General features: G+C 44.2%; 1 protein-coding gene across 1 annotated transcript in view; it reads right to left on the bottom strand.

Annotated features, from left to right (window-relative positions):
* The window catches only part of LOC128623170 (myelin-associated glycoprotein-like), a 14052-nt gene extending 9251 nt beyond the window's left edge, over positions 1-4801 (bottom strand). Inside the window, exon 1 of the mRNA XM_053650057.1 lies at positions 3586-4801. The gene's annotated coding sequence lies outside the window, so the exon portion shown is untranslated. The remainder of the gene's footprint in view (positions 1-3585) is intronic.
* Between the last annotated feature and the right edge of the window lie 2699 nt (positions 4802-7500).

The raw sequence follows: 7500 nt of genomic DNA, 5'->3' as shown, positions 1-7500 counted from the left end.
ACAAACCCCGCACCCACACCCTCAAACTCAGAAACCCCAAAATACTTTCTCAGATCTACTATAAATCCATTGTAGTCATAAAGTCCCAATTCACTGCGCATCCATTTCTAAATTATAAGGTCAACACACGTCAGTTCCCCTCTTGCGGCTGCTGTCCGTTTCCTCTGTCTGTAGCGTCTCCTTGGTGACATTACACCCAGGGTGTGCTGTACAGATTTGATGAAGTTTCTCCTGTCCGGGAAGAGTTTTGTCAGTAAGATATTGCGCTTTCCTTTCGTCAGTTCTAGAAACCGGTTGATCTGTTCTGTGGTGTAGAACTGTTCAGGTTGTTCTGGACAGTTAAATGAGTGTGGTTGATCTGGGGTGACGTCTTCCTCCTCCATGTCTGTGAGGGGTTCCTCTCCTGTAGCTCCTGCGCTGCACTCTGGGCCCAAGTCCTCCAACATCTCGACATTGTGCTGTGGTTGTTTGGATAATTCCTCCACCTTGTCCATCTCCTCCCTTGTTGTTTCCTGGTCATCTTCATTGTTCTCGATGTTCTTGTCCTGTGGGTTCTTCTGTTGCGGTTGTACGGAGTCACTGTCTCCGACAGCGATAGCGGTGTAGGGTTTGAAATGAAAGCTGTCTGCGGTGTTGTTGTTGTTGCTATCATGGACGCAGGTGTCGGTGTTATCACTGGGTGCTGTGATTATTTCAGTGGTGTTGTGTTCGTCACTGACCTCTTCCTGCTGTGACCTTTGTGTGTCGTTACCCCCTCTGCCCCAGGCTCCTGTGCTCCAGTGTTCTCCCACTGACTGTCTCCACGCTGCTGCTGCTGCTGCTGCACCCCGGGCGTGTCTCCCCCGGAGCTCCCTGTCTGCACCGCTCTGCGTGGGCAGCTCAGCCGTTTATGTCTGATCTCCCCACACCCAAAACACCTCGGGCGAAAACGGTGTAGCTGCTGTTGCCGTGTTTACACTTGAAGTTTATATCCAGTGTTTGTTCTCGGTTGTTGATAAACATATAAACCTGTCTCTGGAAAGACAGGACGTGTTTCACCGCGGAGTTCTTACAGCCGAGCGGGATATCCGTCATGGGACTGGCGAACTTTCCGAAGCGGGCCAGCTCCTTCATGATCAGCTCGTCTTTAATGAAGGGGGCACGTTAGAAACAACGACCCGCGTCGCAGGGGCAGAAAGAGGGGTGACGTGTAGCATGAAACTTCGCAAAAAACTTTGACAAGACGCCAAACCGCTCTCACGCGCTCTACACACCACGCTCACTCCAACACCGCGCATGCGCAGAGAGTGAGACAGTGTGTGTGCGTGAGAGAGAGAGAGACAGAGAGAGACAGAGAGAGAGAGAGAGAGAGAGAGAGCGCGAGAGAGAGAGCGAGCGGTATCTCATTTAGAGCAGAATAGAGAACTAAAAGAGGGTTCAATGTTCCGAGAGCTCGACTGTGACCTGTTTATATTTCATCAGTTTTAAACACTACTACAGTTCTGTCTAATGATATTCCTCAAATAAACTAATACCAACTGTAGTACAGCAATAGAGTAAAGGGAGTTTTGATTGACAGCAGGTGAGAGGAAGAGTTCAAATTAATTAACACTGTGTGTGTGTGTGTGTGTGTGCGCGCATGTGTGTGTGTGTGTGTGAGAGAGAGAGAGAGAGAGAGAAATAAAATATACATCACAACATCAGAGAATTTTTACAGATACACAACATATAATACACAACATAACATAGTACACACAATGTAATACACAACATATAATACACAACATAACGTAGTACACACAATGTAATACACAACATATAATACACAACATAACATAGTACACACAATGTAATACACAACATATAATACACAACATAACGTAGTACACACAATGTAATACACAACATATAATACACAACATAACATAGTACACACAATGTAATACACAACATATAATACACAACATAACGTAGTACACAACATATAATACACAGCATATAATACACAACATAACGTAGTACACACAATGTAATACACAACATATAATACACAACATAACGTAGTACACAACATATAATACACAGCATATAATACACAACATAACGTAGTACACACAATGTAATACACAACATATAATACACAACATATAATACACAACATATAATACACAACATATAATACACAACATAACGTAGTACACAACATATAATACACAACATATAATACACAACATAACGTAGTACACAACATATAATACACAGCATATAATACACAACATATAATACACAACATAACGTAGTACACAACATATAATACACAGCATATAATACATAACATATAATACACAACATAACGTAGTACACAACATATAATACACAGCATATAATACACAACATATAATACACAACATATAATACACAACATATAATACACAGCATATAATACACAACATATAATACACAACATATAATACATAACATATAATACACAACATAACATAGTACACAACATATAATACACAACATATAATACACAGCATATAATACACAACATATAATACACAACATATAATACATAACATATAATACACAACATAACATAGTACACAACATATAATACACAACATAACGTAGTACACAACATATAATACACAACATATAATACACAACATAACGTAGTACACAACATATAATACACAGCATATAATACACAACATATAATACACAACATAACGTAGTACACAACATATAATACACAGCATATAATACACAACATATAATACACAACATAACGTAGTACACACAATGTAATACACAACATATAATACACAACATATAATACACAGCATATAATACACAACATATAATACACAACATAACGTAGTACACAACATATAATACACAGCATATAATACACAACATATAATACACAACATAACGTAGTACACAACATATAATACACAACATATAATACACAACATAACGTAGTACACACAATGTAATACACAACATATAATACACAACATATAATACACAACATAACGTAGTACACAACATATAATACACAGCATATAATACACAACATATAATACACAACATAACGTAGTACACAACATATAATACACAACATATAATACACAACATAACGTAGTATACACAACATATAATACACAGCATATAATACACAACATATAATACACAACATATAATACACAACATATAATACACAGCATATAATACACAACATATAATACACAACATATAATACACAGCATATAATACACAACATATAATACACAACATATAATACACAGCATATAATACACAACATAACGTAGTACACAACATATAATACACAACATAACGTAGTACACAACATATAATACACAGCATATAATACATAACATATAATACACAACATAACAGTACACAACATATAATACACAACATAACGTAGTACACAACATATAATACACAACATAATGTAGTACACAACATATAATACACAACATATAATACACAACATAATGTAGTACACAACATATAATACACAACATTATCAATAAGGAAATCCATTAATGAAAATGAACAGAGAGCAGCTGTTACCTGAGTGTGTTTGAGTCTGCACTGAAGTGTCCTTAGCTTTACACAACATGCTGATAAGTATCTCTCTGTCACTCACTCACACACACACACACACACACACACACACAAACAAAACAACAACAACAACTTCCTCTCTCTTAACAGGAATTTGTGCACTTTTAGTTCAGCGGTTCCCACATTCACTTTTTGGGCAAATGACTCCAAATGTCATTTGCTTGCAAAACGGTTTACTGTACTTCCTACTTCATAATATCATTATATTACCCTTCTACTATCCTGCATATCCTACTACTCTTTATTTTATAAAGAGTATATATTTTATTATTATAAGATATTACCCTTATAATATCTTAATACTCCTTTTTATTATTCTTATAAAGTTATAATGTTGTGTGTGTGTGAGAGAGAGAGACAGAGAGAGTGTGTGTTATGTCTACATGCCTGCCCTTGACTGTACGAGAGTGTGTGTGTGTGTTTGCACTCCTCAGCTCTTATACTTCTTTTTGACTTTTTGACTAATAAACCATAGTGTGTTACTCTTAAAGTGTGAATCCAATTCGTCAATATCCGCCTAATACCGCTTCTGTGTGTCTAGGTGCCCGTCGTCATTTTTCCTTCTCTCCTTTACTGGAGGGGCTGGATTTGAATCTGACCATTCTTCCCTCTCCTCACCTGTCAGTCCGCCCTACTCTCAGTGGTCTCCTTATTTCACCTTTGCTGACTATCCCATGTCCCCAGGACACACCCCATTTTCTTCCCCCTACCTCTCTCCTCAAGATTACACACCCACCAGTCCTGTGAATTATCAATAAAATTACACATTACTCATACTAGGTCTCCCTCATGTTTATTTTATGTCATTTTTATCCACAACATTTCCCCCCTCTGAGGCTATAAAGCCTCATACACTACCTTAATTAAGCGGGTATCTGTGGAGGAACTAGTTCTGCCGCACCCCATGGCCGTCCCCCGCTAGCTGTCGGAGGATTACTCTAACGAAGCCATAATCCCTACATCGAATACAGACTGTGGTAACATAGTGGATGAGGACATTGACCCAACAGATCACAGACATTCTAGCATATATTATCAGACCCCTATTGTCTTCGCACTTATAGGAAAGATCTGGATCACTTGGTTACCCTCCAGACAGGCTATTGGAGAAAAATAGGAGAAACCATAGAAGACATTTTCTGTGAACTAATTTAGCAAGACAAAAGATAAATAGACATTTAGGGCATAGTTAGGCTTGGGGAACAATGAAGACCCAGTTAGAAGGTTTGTAATAGCCATTCCTCAGGAGAGAAATATATCACTAAGCCGGGTTAAGGTTAAAAAAAATACAGTAAAGACTAACCTGGCTGGCTGATATTATAGGATAGCATGGGGTCCCTCAGGACTGTGTGCTCAGTCCACTGCTGTTCACTCTGGTGACTCATGACTGTGCAGCAATGCACAGCTCGAATCACATCATGATCGCTGATGACACGAATGTGGTGGATCTCATCAGCAAGAACAACATGTCAGAATACAGAGAGGAGGTGCAGTGTCTGACGGACTGGTGCAGAGCCAACAACCAACAACCTGTCTCTGAATGTGGACAAAACAAAAGAGATGGTTGTTGACTTCAGGAGAGCACTGAGAGACCACTCTCCACGAACATCAACGGCTCCTCTGTGGAGATCGTCAAGAGCACCAAATTCCATGGTGTTCACCTGGCAGGGAACCTCACCTGGTCCCTCAACATCAGCTCCATCACCAAGAAAGCCCAGCAGCACCTCTACTTTTTGAGGAGGCTGAAAAAAGCCCATCTCTCACCCCTCATCCTCACCACGTTCTACAGAGGAACCATTGAGAGCATCCTGAGCAGCTGCATCACTGTCTGGTTCGGAAATTGCACCTCATCGGATCGCAAGACCCTGCAAATAGTGAGGACATCTGAGAAGATCATCGGGGTCTCTCTCCCCTCCATCACAGACATTTACACCACACGCTGCATCCGCAAAGCCACCAGCATTGTGGAGGACCCCACACACACACCCCTCACACACACACACCCCTCAAACACACACACCTCTCACACACACACACCTCTCACACACACCCCTCACACACCCCTTACACACACACACCCCTCACACACACACACCCCTCACACACCCCTTACACACACACACCCCTCACACACACACACCCCTCACACACACCCCTCACACACCCCTTACACACACACACCCCTCACACACCCCTCACACACACACACCCCTCACACACACACACCCCTCACACACCCCTTACACACACACACACACACCCCTCACACACCCCTCACACACACACACCCCTCACACACCCCTTATACACACACACCCCTCACACACACACCCCACACACCTCACACACACACCCCTCACACACACACACCCCTCACACACACCCCTCACACACCCCTTACACACACACACCCCTCACACACACACACCCCTCACACACCCCTTACACACACACACCCCTCACACACACCCCTCACACACCCCTTACACACACACACCCCTCACACACCCCTCACACACACACACCCCTCACACACACACACCCCTCACACACCCCTTACACACACACACACACACCTCACACATCCCTCACACACCCCTCACACACACACACCCCTCACACACCCCTTATACACACACACCCCTCACACACACACCCCACACACCTCACACACACACCCCTCACACACACACACCCCTCACACACACACACCTCTCACACACACCCCTCACACACCCCTTACACACACACACCCCTCACACACCCCTCACACACACACACCCCTCACACACACCCCTCACACACCCCTTACACACACACACCCCTCACACACACACACCCCTCACACACACCCCTCACACACCCCTTACACACACACACCCCTCACACACACACACCCCTCACACACACCCCTCACACACCCCTTACACACACACACACCCCTCACACACCCCTCACACACACACACCCCTCACACACACACACCCCTCACACACCCCTTACACACACACACACACCCCTCACACACCCCTCACACACACACACCCCTCACACACCCCTTATACACACACACCCCTCACACACACACCCCACACACCTCACACACACACCCCTCACACACACACACCCCTCACACACACACACACCCCTCACACACACACACCCCTCACACACCCCTTACACACACACACACCCCTCACACACCCCTTACACACACACACACCCCTCACACACCCCTCACACACACACACACACCCCTCACACACCCCTTACACACACACACCCCTCACACACACACACCCCACACCCACACCCACCCCTCACACTCTCACACACCCCTCACACACACACACCCCTCACATACATACACCCCTCACACACACACACCCCTCACACACCCCTTACACACACACACCCCTCACACACACACACCCCTCACACACCCCTTACACACACACACCCCTCACACACACACACCCCTCACACTCTCACACACCCCTCACACACACACACCCCTCACACACCCCTTACACACACACACCCCTCACACACCCCTTACACACACACACCCCTCACACACACACACCCCTCACACACCCCTTACACACACACACCCCTCACACACCCCTTACACACACACACCCCTCACACACACACACCCCTCACACTCTCACACACCCCTCACACACACACACCCCTCACACACCCCTTACACACACACACCCCTCACACACCCCTTACACACACACACCCCTCACACACACACACCCCTCACACTCTCACACACCCCTCACACACACACCCCTCACACACACACACACCTCACACACACCCCTCACACACCCCTTACACACACACACC

Source organism: Ictalurus furcatus, chromosome 19 (assembly GCF_023375685.1).
Source record: "Ictalurus furcatus strain D&B chromosome 19, Billie_1.0, whole genome shotgun sequence".
In the NCBI taxonomy this organism is placed as follows: Eukaryota; Metazoa; Chordata; class Actinopteri; order Siluriformes; family Ictaluridae; genus Ictalurus; species Ictalurus furcatus.
This window is presented reverse-complemented; position numbering and strand designations above follow the sequence as displayed.